General features: G+C 38.7%; 1 protein-coding gene across 10 annotated transcripts in view; it reads right to left on the reverse strand.

Annotated features, from left to right (window-relative positions):
- The window catches only part of LOC129780329 (rap guanine nucleotide exchange factor 2), a 41,854-nt gene extending 31,651 nt beyond the window's left edge, over nt 1–10,203 (reverse strand). For 6 of the 10 annotated variants that reach the window (XR_008743888.1, XM_055788467.1, XM_055788464.1 and 3 more), the window contains exon 1: nt 10,004–10,203. The gene's annotated coding sequence lies outside the window, so the exon portion shown is untranslated. The other 4 variants (XM_055788461.1, XM_055788462.1, XM_055788463.1 and 1 more) reach the window with 4 other exon arrangements.
- Between the last annotated feature and the right edge of the window lie 2,076 nt (nt 10,204–12,279).

Raw genomic sequence — 12,279 nt, forward strand, 5'->3', positions numbered from 1 at the left:
GTAAATGCGGGTAAATGTTACATTCGAGTATTTATTTTCTTTCATCAAAATGAAGTACAATCTATTTTGTCATACACTGTTTTTTATATCATAACTTTGCAAATTGAATTTACACCATGACGCGGAATTGATGCCATATCACCCAATAGTACATAAAGGGCCTGGTAAGGGAGTAAAAAGTGCCCCAAACCAAATCATTAGCTGTATGGCAAATATTGTAAAGGATAAAAACGAACTTTTTTTTTTTTTATTTCACGCCATCCTCACAAGATCCGAGATAAAAATTTGAAAAAAATACTGAATGTGCATCTTACTACGGTGTATCAAAAAAAATATCAAAAAAAAAATGTCATAAAAAATTTTAGTACTAAGAAAAATATTGAAATTTTGAATTTTTTTTTTTTTTATTTAGAGATTCAGTACCATACAGCTCTAATTCATATTTTAATGTGTTTCTACGGCTTTTCTAGATATGTGGGATTTTTTCAGTGTTGCGCGGTATCAAAAAATATTTTTTTTATATTTCCAAAGAGTGGTTAGGTAAGGGAGTAAAAAGTGCCCCCAAACCAAATCACTAGCTGTATGGCAAATATTGTAAAGGATATTAAATAAGAAATTTTGGCGGTTTATTTGAACCCCTATGTGGTTTGACGTAGGATCTATAGTGAAAAACGTACTTTTTCGTTTATTTCACAACATCCTCAATAGATCCGAGATAAAAATTTGAAAAAAGAAATGAATGTGCATCTTACCACGGTATATCAAGAAAAATTATCAAAAAAATATTTCATCAAAAATTTTAGTACTAAAAAAATTATTTAAATTTTGAAATTTTTTTTTTTGGGATTTAGAGATTCAGTACTCCTCTAATTCATATTTCAATGTGCTCTTACGGCTTACCCTTACCCGGCCAGGCCCTTTGCAATAAACCGACACTCTGAAATCATTTTCAACTCAGAGGTGGCAAGGTGCATATCCCCCTTGGCTTCGCGAGCAGCAATTCATAATCGGCACAGAAACGCATTTATCAACGAGATTCCATCACTGCGCATATTACAGCTCGCATGCGTGTTTCGCAAATCTACCAAGCGGATGAAGAGGGAGTTTAATGTGATAAATCCGCAGAGAAACCCTTCCGAATGGTTGTGCATAAACGAACGCAAGCACATACATACACACACCCCAATGTTTATTGGGGTATTGGCATACTGGGCTGGTCAATACATAGTTCCACAGCTTTCGAGCGCGGGTGCGCGCCTCTTTCGGGGAAGTAAATTGGAGTAAATGGATTTAAATTGACCGCAGTAACGATGATGGGGTGGCCTTAACACACAAAAAAAACAGTTTCACCCTGGGAAAACAGAACAACCGAAACGCCCCATTCAGCAACGCTTCCGTACGTCATTGTTGACTAATTTATGCTCGTAGTTTGCTTCCTCTCGCTTGTGGGTTATTCGCTCTCGGATGGTGTTTTGGTCAACATTGGTCATAAATTGGACTATTCGAGGCATAAAAGAATCCTTTCATCGTCTCAGTTACAAACGCTTTACGTTTGTTAACATCGTTACGGGTTTCCATGGAGTGAGATGGAATTACCATCCGCATTGAGTGGAGGAAAAAACATAACCCAGGGAAGTATAGCTACTATCAACCGTTCCGTAGAGCCTGTGTTCATACGCCTACCTCTTGGTTATGCCATCAAGGCATAACTCAGGTAAAATATGCGCTGGCAGAAGGAGAGGAGAAACCATACGATGAAAACTGTTTAGCAAACTCTCGATTTTATTATTATTTTGCGCTGTGCCGCCCCGTAGGCTTGCACACGCTTTTCTTCTCATCGCAGAAATTGATGACGACCTCGTCATCGTCATCATCGAATCAAAAGCAACCATCCAAGCAATTTATCGTAGCCTGGGTTTTCCTCCTATGCCATAGCTGTTGCTGACAGGCTCTTCTTGTTGCGCTGCCAAGCTCCACGCAGGTGGAAAGAGAGATAATTTCGGAAAAAAACTTATTTGGACAAAAATTTCTCCCGTTTGATGTGGGACCGAATAGCTTGGCTGGTTGTGCTTGGCACCGCTGCACATGGAATGGCAGTAATATGCAAAGGGTGGATCTACGTGGTATACGAGTTTGATGACTTTCCGCAGCGTTGAAGCGAAAATCGCGAGCCCTGGCTGTTCATCATGTTATGCACTCGTAACAATTACAGCTCGGTATGCCTCGGAATCATATCAGTCAGTGCACAACGATTGGCATATTATGTTGAATGGAGTGCGAAGATTTCTGCTATTCGATAAATCGATAATAGACCACGGATAGTCGGTTACTTTGAATGGCGTGGCTATTGGCAGTAACAGAATGTATGGAGGATTCTATAATTGAATTTACTTTTACTGAACATCGAACCAGACACGGGTGAAATGCAGCTTGAAATAGAGCATTGATTTTCCAGTTAGATAGCGATGAGAGTTGTACAACAGCATATCATTATCATACTTATATCGAACAAAGTCTTTTTATGTTGTTAAAATATCTCATTAAAATGTTTGTGTAATGGAAGATGTCTTTCTCATGTTCAAGGGATCCGACAAGCACTGAGTTTCTTCCCTTCTTTTTACGTCTTATTCACATCGTCCATTTTTTTACGTGATTTATTCATCAAAAGTGAACGAGCAGCCAACTCTTTCGACTTCTATCTACGACGGGAAAGAATGTAAACAAACTGCGTACATTTGGATTTCCACGCTATCAATCTCTCTTCGAGCAATCTTTAAGTCACGAACCTGTACATACGCTCATTGGTATCTAGAAGGAAATTCTTAAATGTTGAAGTCTTCTTCTAGAATGGCACTAACGTTTCCAGAGGAACATCCGCCGTCTCAACGAAGATATCACTTGCGTCATTTTGATTAGCACTTAATTGAAATTTCTTATGCCAAACAATACGCCTCGAATCTATTCTGATCAGGAAGCTCTAGGTATACGCGAGGACCACAGTGCACGCGTATTTCTAGAGTGAGGAGTCCGTAGAGGCGGATGAACTGCAAAGTTAAAGCCTTTTTGAAAAAAAGAACGAAACGGAACGGAGGACTCCGGAGTGAGGTACAACAATCGGGGTAGAACCCCGATTATCGGCGAAATAGTCGGGCTAGATCACCGCTTATAACGAAAATCGCGGCTAACGCAATAAAGGGTAATGTAGCATGAAAACTAGGTTTTATCAATACAGAAATTATTGAAGTATCTATCTCTAAGGTCGTAAAAGCCATGACCAAAACAAAAGAACAAGACTCTACCACTCACTGACTCACTCGGGAAGATTCATACAATTATTGGGAAACTCGTATTCGCGGATAATCCGCAGCGGCACCGCGGATAATCCGCAGCGGCACCGCGGATAATAGAGATTCTACTGTATCTCAATTCATTACTTTTCGGACGGCCGTGAGGAACCTTGTATCTGAGAACACCCGATGGACCAATTTCCAGTTCAGGTTAGTGATACAACATGTCAGTCATTCCATGCCAAATAATTGATAGTTTCGTTCCTTATCGCAGAATATTAGCCCCATAATTTTTTTCTGTAAGGGTGCCCATTTGGATTTTAGGGTGGTTCAAAAAATATTTTTTTCCCATTTTTTCTAGAAATTAATTGGCCTTCAAAAATAAATTGGCCAACAAAAATATCAGCCGCAGAATTATATCTCAAATGTTGTCTATAACCAAGCGAATTGAATAAAATGATCCCATAGTCCTATGTCAACAATTTGCTCGTCAAAAAATTGGACACCATTCCTCTATTTTTTTTTCTTCATATGGGCAGATTGTTACATCCTTTTTGTTTTGCATCTCAAATCCAGTGTGCACATATTGTATAAGTTTTCCCTTTGGTTTAGATCAATCGAGGCGAATCCAGTCTGAACAATCAACCCAGTTATATAAAAGACTGAAACCCCCTAGACTGCATCAGTGAAAATAACAGAATTTCCGTTTGAGTAGCTCAAAATGTTTGTTGTGCTGCACACGAATGTACTGCATGTACGTGACTCCGCAAGGAACTGTCGAGGACTTCATCTGGAGTACAGCCAAACGAAAATCCAAAACATTTTTCTACGCGGTAGAAGCTTGATTGTTGACGCTTTCGCAGAGTGGTTCTGTGGTCATCCGCAAAATATCCAAGGCAGGCAGCAGCCAACGCGAAATCGCAGATTACTTGGGACGATCCAAAACCTTCGTGTTTAACGCCCTTAACGAACCGAAACGACTGAACGTCCAAGGAAAACAACCGCGAAGGATGACACTGGCATAAAGCGAGCCTCCAAGAAAGATCCCTTCAAGGCCTCGAGAAAGATTCGAGACGAATTGAAATAGTCCGTGAATTCTCGGACAGTTCAGCGGCGGCTAGCAATGACTAGGTGGTAAAATCCCCCGGATGTTTACAATGCTGACACCGAAGCATCTGAGGGCGCGGCTGAAGTTCGAGAAAGACCACTTTGACTGGATCGGTCCGGAGAAGGAAAAACAATGGCGAAATATACTGTGGGGTGCTTCTCCTGGTACGGATGTGGTCCCTGTACTGGGTGGATAAGATCATGGATCAGTAACTCTACACCCAAATCCTAAGGTATTTTATGCCGCCGAGTGGGAGATGCCCCTGACACGGCAGTTCTTGCAGGATAACGATCCGAAGCACACCGCCAAGACCGTCAAAAGTGGTTCCAGGATAACAAAGTCGACGTCATGGAGTGGCCAGCGCAGTCACCGGATCTGAACCCCATAGAGAACCTATGGAAGATCGTGAAAAGGTCGGTGAACACGGATAAGTCGAAGAATAAGCAGCAACTGTGTTGGTACGCCATCCCGGTCACCACGTGTCAGAAGCTGTTGGAATCCATGCCGAACCGAGTGCGTGAAGTGATACATAAAGACGCGTTTACTTTAAGACAATCGGCTTTGGCCGCCCGGTAAAGCCGAACAAGTGTGGGCGTGCCGCCCGGGCTTGCCGGTGTGCCGAAAACCGATTCGAATCATGCCGAACTCATCCCGAAACAAGTCGTTCTGGATCAAAGAAAGTCGAACCAAAACAAAACGAAGTAAATTCACATTGACGGCTTCGTACACCCGATGGGGCATTCACATCACATAACGAACCGAATATGCCGCGTAGTACAGGCCGATCGGCATCATTCGGAATAATGTGGACACGCCTTAACAAAGGTTACGAGACCAAGCACTAACCCTAGAAGCTTTCCACGGTATGAAATTTCTTGTTTTTATTTTTTACCATAAATTTTAAAACCGGTCTTGATTTTTGTCTCGTCATTTTAGTTGTTAAGTATGCTTAAAACGCATTTCTTTAATGAATGACTATTGTTTTATCTACAGATATTATAATTTTTTTCGAATAAATTATTATAAATGGATTGAAGCACTGGATTGGATTATTTTCTCTCAAAGTTTTGCCACTTTCTTTTTGCTTGAGCAGTGGTGTCAATGTTTGTTCCGACACTGTAAACAGTACTCAGATTCAACCAGACGTTGACTATTACTTTCATGAATGAAATAATCTTCAGCAGTTTCTGGTGGCTGGTGGGAAGACGTCCGAATTTAACTTGCGGAAAAATTATTAAATGTAGGACGTACAAATTTTACACGATCTATGACTTAGCAATACTTTATTTTTAAAGGGCCTGGCCGGGTCAGGGAGTGAAAAGCCAAACCAAATCACCAGCTGTAAGGGCAAATATTGTATAGGATATTGAATAACAAATTTTGGCGGTTTATTTGAACCCCTATGTGGTTTAACATAGGATCTATAGTAAAAAACGTACTTTTTCGTTTATTTCACGCCATCCTCAAAAGTTTCAAGATAAAAATTTAAAAAAAATACTGAATGTGTATCTTACTACGGAGTATCGAGAAAAATATAAAAACAATTTTTATCAAAAATTGAAGTACTAAAAAAAGTATTGAAATTTTGAATTTTTTTTTCGGGATTTAGAGATTCAGTACAACTCTAATTCATATTTAAATGTATTCCTACGGCATTTCTAGATATGTGTGATTTTTTTCAGGTTTGGCGAGGTATTAATATCCTATACAAATCGTTAGGAACGGACACTAAATCATTTTTTTTATATAGATTATGTTTTTGATTTTATTATTTTTCTATGCATCCTCGGTTTATATTCGAGTGCCTTTTCCATCAAATTATTTCTAGAAATCCTATTCGATTCGAACGAGAAAAATGTTACCCATGCACAGCAGCGTAGTGAGGATAGACAGTGCCCCTGGCAAACTATGAAAATGGCGCCACAAAAATACCACTTTTTTCCAATTTATCACTATAATTACACTTAGGTGCCTACTCTATCAAATTTCTTTTAAAAATCCTATTCAATTTGAACAAGGAAAGTGTCACCCATATCTAGGTGATGGAACGACGAATGTGTTATTGCTTGAATAACTGTAGAACATAGCATAGCACGGAGGATCGCCCAGGCATGCGTAGCTAAAAAAATCAAAAGGGTATTGGTGTAATATGATGTTGGGTGTTTCAATTTTTCGAAAATCAAAGAGAGGTTATTGGTTTCATGTACGGAAAGGAGCAACTACTCATGATGGATGTCTTTTTACTCAATTGAAAAATGAAATATAATTCGGGGATAAAAATTCCTATTGAAAATTCTTGGATTTTGGCGCCCCAAAGGCTCAGCGCCCCCGGCAAATGCCGAGTTTGCCAGGCGCACACTACGCCGCTGCCCATGCATATCTGCTTGACTGGGCCCTCCGGGAAATACACCCGTCACCCAGATCTGGACGAAGGGACGACGAACATGGTAAACGATGTTATGTTATCGAAATTCTAAACAAAAAATTGATTCATTGTTCATTATGTTTATGTAGAAATTTGTTTATTTCTTCCTGAAATGTAATCCTTTATTTGCTCCATGAACATACGCAGTTTCTCCCAGTTTCGTATTCGCAAAAAGAGCCCAATATCCGGCCATGCGAAGGTCATGCGGAACCAATCAAATTTATTTTTCAATAGCATTTTCCTGAAAAAAAAATCTTGCAACTTATTTTCCCCATGCACTATTTGTCAAATGTTTCTCTGATCAAAGGAACAAACGATTCTGGGACTCGGCCTTTGTTTATTTACGTATTTGATAGAGCTAGAATTTCACACAAGAAAGATTATCCTTCTGCAGAAATCTTTCAGTACTTTATGACGTTTGATTCCTGCTACACGCAGCTGAAAAAAATAATCAGGAGACATTTATTTGGAATATTGAAACCGATTTGAAGAGTTTTTTTTGGTTTTCGAAAACTAGCATTAATTTATGGAAAAATGTACTTCATACTGTTTATTCAGTCAATTTTACTTTTAATAACAATACTTTTCCTATGTAGTGGAGTATTATTAAAAAAAATGAAGTACATAAACAAATTCTGTGACGTCACAGATTTTATTTATGTAAAAAAAGCTTTTATTTTCCATCTCGATAGTAACCAACCAACTAATAACAGCCAAATTAGGAGAATCTACTCTAATAAGGAAACCAGCAAGAGGTTGCCCTCAAGGAGCAGTTTCCATTTTGTGGTGGTCTTCTAGATCATCGATCTTCTTCTTCTTGAATGGCGTTAACGTTCCCTGTGGAACTTTTGCCGTCTCAACGTATGCATTAACTAGCGTCATTTATTAATACTTAGTTGAGATTTTCTAAGCTAAATAACACGCCTTGAATGTATTCCGAGGGGCAAGCTCTAGAATACGCGTGATCACAGTGCAAGTCGAAGGAAATTTCTTTGGCGAAAAAATCCCCCGAACGGGAATCGAACCCGAACACCCGGCATGATAATGTGAGACGCTAACCACTCGGCCACGGGTGCACCTAGATCATCGATAATCTTCTTAATAATCTGAATAGTCAAAAAGGACACCTGTCATTTCTATGCGGTTACCATTTTTTGAAGGGGAGGAATATTAGTATCTTGGAACATGCAGAGGTGACGCGTGATCAAGTGGGCTACCTGTTCAAACAACAATGGTATATGTGTGTGTGTGTTTTCTATCGTTTCCATCGGATTCGTTAAACAGAAAACTTTGAACCTAAAATGTCATTTTTAGGCAAGACGGCGCATTAGTAGTAGTGATCGCTTCATACATAGCTGACTGGGTTTGCCCTGTCGCGCTTGAAAATGCAGAAAAGTGTTTGAATGACGGCGGGTTCAGATGAAAAATTTTAACCCGGTAGTCATTACTGCTTATTTCGTAGTGATGTGTTGCGTGCGGGTTGTGTGGTGTAGTCAAAAGTAACCATCAGATTACATTCTTCTTGGTGAAGGGGATTTGAAAAACAAAATCAAAATCACCCTTATATAAAATCATGGTTCTATTAGACAGAATTATTGAAAAGATCGGGTTCAATGTTTGTGCTGGCTCAACATAAGCTGGTAGTCGAGAATTAAGTCCGGAATACGTGTGATTGGAACACCTAATCTAGATTGGTCCAGGCGTTGGTACACTCGAAGTACTTCAAACATCGAAGACTAGCTTACTCATAGCTATTGCTGTCGTTTTCTGAAATTTATCGTAAAATACCGTAATCACAAAAATTTTGATTCATTCACAGCAATCAACGACAGCTCACTGTTCGCTGTATCCATAATGGATCCATTCATCCCGATCGTTGTCAAATGCTAGATGTTACTACGAGTAGGAAGTTGCAAAACAATCGAGCCTTGACAAGCTGCATAGTTTTGAAAGGTCATTTCCGAGTCGCATTATCTACACACTGTATCTTTGAAATTGGCAATTCATATCGATTATAGTACTAGGCTTATGCATTTTGTGGGTGTTTTCCCTACCTGAAATCAAAACATCAAAATAAAATCATAACACTTACTCTAACTCAGCTTATAAATACGTAGGAACAGAAAGAACGAATTTAGCGAAAGAACACGGGAATAACACTTCAATTGATGTGTTTGTTAGAAAACTACATTTCCATACGCCTAAATCTCCCCGCACTTCGTTCAAGCAGAATTACCAACATTATTATTGTCATACATTCGTGGCGATCTAGATTAACAACATCAATGATGGTTCTTGTTTTAACACCCATCCACTTGTGTTTCACACTGTACGCAGTTAATTGATAGGATCTTTTCAGCTTCCAGCGTTTGGGTGCTTTTTCGCTGTTTCATAGTGGTCCAGTGCGTTCACTTACAATTCACAACTTCATTCATTTACACTAAATATTGAACACAGTATCTATCATTACAGATTTCAGTGGATACTGATTTCCCACAAATAGAAAATCCTTCCATTGAAAACCTACATGGAGTTTTGCTTCAACAACACACAGTCCATTAAGTGAAATCGTATTGAATGTGGAAGCGCAGCATACACACACGCATACGCAAACAGGCACGACACTGTGAGCAGCAGCAGCTACGACACGACGACAACAGGCATTGACGGCAGCCACACTCGTCTCTGATGTATCCAAGCTAGTTGCAGTGAGCGCAGATAATCACAAATCAATAGTTAACTATTTCACGAACATAAATGGTTTCATGAACAAAACAGATAATGTTTTGATGATGTTGGCTACTTGTTACGTATTCCGTAATTCGCAATAATCAATCATTATCCTGAATCCAGGTTTACCCAAATTTATCGAGTTAAAAAATTAGCACTTCTCATTCTATTTAATGAGTCTGCCCTCACTGCCAATGTATGTTTTCTCCGATGACTTGTTGGATGCCTGCTGCCGCTGTTTTGCTTCTTCTTCTTCTCCACCCTTCTCTGTTATGCTTTACTATGCTATCTTCTTTGAATGTGTGCATACGACACGACGACTGCTGCGAATGGGATTCCGCAAACGTACCATTCCATTCACTTCGACACCGAACCCATCGTGTAAGATTTTTCACTGCACATTCCAAATTAGCAACCAGAACTGCACTATTTCCGACCCAATATGCTACCTACCTATGCAGGGACGTTCAATCAACATTTCACGAACAAAATTCAACCGAAAACAACGCAAAATGTCGCACTTTACACGTAAATTAGACGCGACGCGAACGAAACGAACCGAACCGAGGAATAGCGATTGGTTTTAACACTCAAGTAACAATTTTTGTCTCTCCTTGTGGCATAACAGCTTTCCACCCTTCCCATACCATCGAATTTCATGGAAGAAACGTATGAGTATATGTTGCGCTTCTGACAATGAGTAGGGCAAAAGCTTTCGATTTTTCGAAATCTGTCCCAAGATGAATAGAAGTATTACTACTAGGTGGGCCAATCTGTCTAAACCACTCTGCAGCCATCTTGAGAGTCTACTGTGTTCTGTCCATAAACAAAACACAATACGTTGCTCATGAACAAGTTGCAATACGATACGGCCATTTGCATTACAGACTTCTCTTTGGTGGAAGCAATTTTTTTCTAGTTGACTTTTATATAGTTTTATCTAACTTATTCGGCGTGGAAGATGCACACAAGAACGGTCAGAAGAGCTGATTTGGCAGGAATTGGATGTGTAATCCCAATTGATGTGAGTAGCAATTGTTAAAACAATTTCTGTTAATATACCTCTTTATATATATAAAAATATTCTGTTCGTTTGTGTACGCGTCAAAAACTCAAAAAATATGAAACCGGTAGTTGGATACAATATACAATCCACTTCAAGGAGTGTTGTTACGGCATAAAAAATGGAAAAATTTGAAGAAAAATAATTCTATATATGACCAGAGTGCGTTTCTGAAATTGAGCTTCTAATGAAAATCGACTATCCAGTAACGAATATGTGTTCTATATGATGGAAACATCTTTTTTCCACATGTTTGACAAAATCGTGAACTGAAATTGTGTTTCGAAATCATTTAAAATTTATCGATTTCCCTCATCTATCTCTATATATATAAAAATTGTTCTGTTCGTTTGTGTGCGCGTCAAAAGCTTGAAAAATACGAAATCGATTGAGCGATTGAGAATATACAATCCACTTCAAGGAGTGTTGTTACGGCATAACAAATGGGAAAATTTGAAGAAAAATGATTTTTTATATGACCAGAGTGCGTTTCTGAAATTGAACTTCCAATGAAAATCGACTTTTCAGTAATGAATATGTGTTCGTTTCTATATTTGGTTCCACATCAAGTGGTGCATCTATTCGGCGATAGATCTTATATAAGTATTGGATTACCTGCCAACAGAGACTATATACGAGACTCCGTGTATCAGCCATTGAGTCATAAGACAAGGAAACAATTCGAGATGATGGAATTCCGTTTATCAAGCCAGTGTTAGCGTTCACTTCTTGAGAGTCTCATCGTACAACAAGAGAAAATTGTGATTGTGTCTCACTACATCAAAACATTGGATATGATTGTGCGGACTTATGTTCATATAACGTTAATTAGTTTAGTCGATTAGAGGGATGGACATTTATCTTCATGATAAATGTGAACGCAGGTGGAATCAGTCTGAACTCGATCGGGCATTTGGATATGGACATCAGTTGTGGATCAAAAACAAAACATCTGCAACCCGGAATTTTCCGAAAACTGAAGGATTTGGTCTCTGTTGACTCGGACCGCAAAGATTGTTGTACACACTAAGAACTGCATTATGAATACCGATGCGTGGGAGAGATTCCCAAACAGAACAAATTAAATCTGACTCTGCAAATTAGACTTCCAAAACCCGGATTGAAGAAAAATAAATGATCCTTGAAAATTCAAGAACATTCCTTATGTTCCAGGAACATCATCGAACCCCCATAAATCCAGAGGTAATGCTGAAGGTAATAATTGGGAGAATAACGTTCTGTTCACTCTTTCACAATCTTCAATTGCAGGAACTTTCATTGCAAGAATGCGTTGAATATATTGTGTTCTTGTTTAGCAATACAGTAAACAATGGACGAAACAAACAACGTAAACATGAAACAATTACAATAAATACAATGCGAATACAAAATAATTGAATAATTATTTTATTAACTTATTTGTTGCATTAACATTATTATTTTATTAACTATTCGGTCGTTTTCAAAATAGATGTCACTCTCAAACCACCTAAGAGAAGTGCCTTTAGTTCCGTCTTCTCATGGATATTTTTAGGAAGCTTTTGGATATTTTTTTTTTGTTTTTCTTCGATTTTACTTCCACCAGAAGTTCCTAATGGACAATACTTAGCTCTAAATTATGTAATTCTATAAAAACAAATTCATGATACTAATCTAATAATACTAA

This window comes from Toxorhynchites rutilus, chromosome 3, assembly GCF_029784135.1.
Source record: "Toxorhynchites rutilus septentrionalis strain SRP chromosome 3, ASM2978413v1, whole genome shotgun sequence".
NCBI classification, from domain to species: domain Eukaryota; kingdom Metazoa; phylum Arthropoda; class Insecta; order Diptera; family Culicidae; genus Toxorhynchites; species Toxorhynchites rutilus.